Source organism: Sapajus apella, unplaced genomic scaffold (genome assembly GCF_009761245.1).
Source record: "Sapajus apella isolate SASKATOON/1434 unplaced genomic scaffold, GSC_monkey_1.0 scaffold1, whole genome shotgun sequence".
NCBI lineage: Eukaryota > Metazoa > Chordata > Mammalia > Primates > Cebidae > Sapajus > Sapajus apella.
Window position 1 is genome coordinate 53,554,060 of NW_022436941.1, and position 4,504 is coordinate 53,558,563.

The following is a 4,504-nucleotide window of genomic DNA, read 5'->3' on the forward strand; positions in this document are numbered from 1 at the left end:
CTGTTTTGAAATGTCTAGAATGCCCAGTTCTTGATTTTTTAGGTGTTTCATTTAATAACTTCCATGAAAAATTGACTTGAAGGAAACTCAAAGACTCTAGATACAGATCTCTTATAGCTAGCCTCAAGCCAACTAAGGCCTTCAGTGTTCACTGCATAGTACAAGACAATTGAGAGATGTAACCTACGGCTTCCAATTTAAGATTTAAAAAAGTACAGGAGTCCTTGGATTCTTAACACTTTGTCTATGTATGAGTTTGAGAAAATCTCTGAAAAATGTTTTAAGCCCTATATCTTGAATAATTTTAGTTTTACAAAAAATCTTGTTTTCATATTTTATGTTAGTTTTTTGCTAGTCACTATGATATCTAATATAAACCCATTTCTGACAGTCTGGCAATTACCAGAACCTTGATTGTCAATCATGATTCTGAAAACAAAAGCACTTGTTGCTACCTCTAGAGTATGAGCTTTCTAATTATAATTCTAAAATCATTTCATATTAAGCTTACTCTAAATATTGCACAAACATCCCACTGTATACACTGAAGTATTTTAAAGAAAGTTATAAACATGTAACAGATAAATTTGACAAAATTACCTAAAATTTGCTATTTATCTTTCCTACATTAAGCTAACTTATTTCATAAAAAAAAAGTACTCACCTGTTGAAACTTTTCATATTATTTAAGATCTGCTATGTAAAACAGTAATTTTTTTTAATAGCATAAAACTTGTAACTCTGGAATTCCAGAGATTCCAGGCCTTTTGAAACGTTCATTCAAACTACAGTGTTTATTAATTTAAAACTTTGATTTCTCTTTAGCTACCCCAAATGGAATCTAGTTATTTCTCATGTAGAAACTTCTATTTGTAGCCAAATTAGTTTATTACAGATTTCCAGGCACCCTCTCCAGAGATTCATAATTAATTGGTTTTGGGGTAGGATCCAGATACTGCTTTTTCTTCCCCAAGTGAATCTATTCTGCAATCAAGGTTGAGAAATGTGTTATCAGTGGTGTTTAGAAATCTGGTGAGAGCAAAAACCATAAACCTTCTAAATTTTCAAATTTTAATGGGTAAAAAAAAACCCTAATACACTTTTGGTTAAAATTCTAGATTCTCAGACCATAGCCACAAACATTTTTGATGAATAGGTCTCAAACGTCCATAAAAATTACAAGTTTTATATTTGACAGAGTGAAAGCCCAGGTCCTTCCAATGGACTAAAAGATCTTAGCTCTCTCTGGCTTCTTCTCTTTCTACTCCCCTAACTGCTGCTTGAGACACTCCCATCTCATAGTATTTCGCTTCTGGCGATTATCTTTGCTTCATTTGCTAGCTCAGGTTTTTCTCCTGGGATAAGGTTGTCTTGCTCCTTGACTGATACCAAATCTTTCCTCAATGAGGCTTCCATGGTCATTTTACGTAAAACTCCTCACTCAGCATACACCACTAATCTTCCTTTCTTGTTTTGTTTCTGTAGCACTTTTGACCTTTCAATTAACTCTCTTATTGCCTATCTTTCCCCTTCATCCATGCTTAGAATAGAAGCTAAATGAGAACAGGCATTTTGTAAAGACTGGTATCTTCTCAGAACCTAGAAGCGTTCTTGGAATGCAATAGTTGGCCAATAAATATTAGATAGCAAAAGCAATGAATAAATTATTGAGATTATTTTATATTCATGCGGAGATCTACCTTTAGCTTAGTACATTAATCAGTGTTGTTTAAAATTTGATTAGGTACATAACTTTATTCATTCAACTACTACTCTAGGGACACGTTGATAAATAACACTTAACATGTGGGAATACAAACAAATAAGTGAACATTTTAAATGATAAATACTGTGAAGGGAAAAAAACAGTACAGTGATGGAGGATAACTAGGAGGATCCAACTTAAATGGTTGGCCTCTCTAAAGTGGTGTCAAACCAAAATAGGCAGAACAAGGTGTTAGCCATGTGAGGAAGAGGGCTAAAAGTTTCCCAGAAGCAGGTTACAGCACATGCAAATATCCTGCAGCAGGAAAGAGCATTTGAGAGACTGAAACGAATCCCTGTAATTAGTATTTTTAGCTAACAGCTCCTGAGGTTCTGATACAAGAGGTAACAAGGAGGACAGTGTAAAGTCCACAGTTTGACAAAGTCCTGCAATATTAAGTAAAGACCACTATAAGTCACAGGGGCCACACAAGAACAGGAAGCCAAACATCGTATGTTCTCACTCATAGGTGGGTGTTGAACAATAAGAACACGTGGACTCAGGGAGAGGAACATCACACACTGGGAGCAGTTGGAGGGGGGGTAGGGGAGAGACAGTGGGAAGTGGGAAGGAAGGGAAGGGTGGGGAGGGATAACATGGGGAGAAATGCCAGATATAGTATGCACCTAAAGTAAAATAAATAAATTTAAAAAAAAATAAGTCACAGGGGCCTAATACAGATCTATAAAATGGAACATTGGGAGATATGACCGTAATTTTGATAAGTGATTCCACAAGTTTTAACAAGTTCAACAGTTTGGCTGGGACACTGGCCAAATGGCCTATGTGTGAGGTTGAAAAGAAGTTCTACGGGATTAAAGGCAAAGACACAAGCTCTTAACTGAGGCAGCAGAGCAGGCCATATGCCATAGGAACATGGTCAATAAATCTAGTGGACATCTGATGTTTTTTACAACTAGTTTTTTATTTCCTATCCCAGCGGCTAGCTAGGTTTAGTCCTTGGGCCAGCAACAGCAGAAATCACTCAGGAACTTATTAAAAATGCAAATTATTAGGCCAAATTATTCCAAATCTACTAAATCAGAAACTGCGGATAGGGCCCAGCAATCTGTGTTTTAACAAGTGTGATTCTAATGCACGAAAAAACTTGAGAATCATTGTCCTATTCCTTCAATATATGCTAGCTGATTTTCTTGTAGTGAACCATCCTTCTTGGAAACTTAGTTTAGGTCTCTGAATGTGGTGATCCCACCTCATCCTTAATCTTAGGGTGGGCATGTAAGCCACCCTAAAACGAGGCTAAATTCCAAGCTTAACACACCAAAAAGCAGGAACTGTTATCACCAATGGGGCTGAAAATAAACGTCAGCCCATAGGAAAACAGAGTCCTGTGATGAACAGAGGCCATTGACATAGCCTGACCCTCTGATCTAAGCTGTATCTGAAACCTGCACCTTCAGTTACATGAGCTAATAACAGTTTTATTAACCAAGTCTGAGTTGGGTTTCTGTAACACAATCAGAAGTTTGACCAATACAAATAGAATCCATTAGGGAAAGCAGGCTGCAATAACTGAAACATAAAAGACAATTTGCTAAAATATATAAGTACAGCCAAAGTGTTAAGGGTTAGAGCTGAGCAGATGCAGAATCAGAAACTGGGTTAATGAAGGGAGGTCTAGGGGCTTCAGTTGCTCCTTGAATATGTTTGTGTGGGTTAAACTGGCTCAAAGGGCCAGAAGAGGGAAGACAATTACTATTGTGCCTTCCCATAAAGCTTAAGAATCTTAATAAATGCATGCTAACATACCACAATATATAAAGAAGCGTCCTATGTTTGCTGTCAGAGATGTAGTGCTAGGACAGTGGAACCCTGGCCTAATGAAAAATGTGGTTTCTCTTTTTAATAATAATAATACGTTATTTTTGTGTGTAGTAGGGATATCATTTCTGTGTTATGTTGGAATTGACATTTTTGGTACCTCAGATGCAATTGCAATCCAACTGCACAATCATCATGGCCTCTGCATTCAGAAGCCTATAGTTTTAATTACTTGATAAACAAACAAACAAACAAACCAATTTATTCATGTCCCTGAAAAGGACAGGAACTCATCCTTTTCATGGCTGCATAGTATTCCATGGTGCATATGTGCCACATTTTCTTTATCCAGTCTATCATTGATGGGCATTTGGGTTGGTTCCAAGTCTTTGCTATTGTGAACAGTGCTGCTATAACATACGTGTGCATGTGTCTTTATAACAGAATGAATTATAATTCTTTAAGTATATACCCACTAATGGGATTGCTGGGACAAATGGTATTTCTATTTCTAGATCTTTGAGGAATCACCACACTGTCTTCCACAATTGGTAGAAATATCTAATGTAGATGACGGGGTGATGGGTGCAGCAAATCGTCATGGCACATGTATACCTATGTAACAAACCTTCACGTTCTGCACATGTACACCCTGGAACTTAAAGTATAATTTAAAAAAATGAAAAAAAAAATTAACTGGTATCCAGTGGTTACCATGTAACTGTTGAAAAAACAGATACAAATCTCAAAAATCTGAGTCCTTTAGATAGTAGTAGCTAATAAAAGTTTCTGAAAAATCTGGTCTCAGTGATGCTCACCAGGAAACATTTCAAGTCCTTCAGGAGCATTCAAGTGTCTTCATTAGGCATTTTCACTAGATAGATCACAGCACTATCTTTTGTAACCACTGAATTAACTATTACACAAAGTCATTCAAAGTGTTTTCTTTCTCTTGAA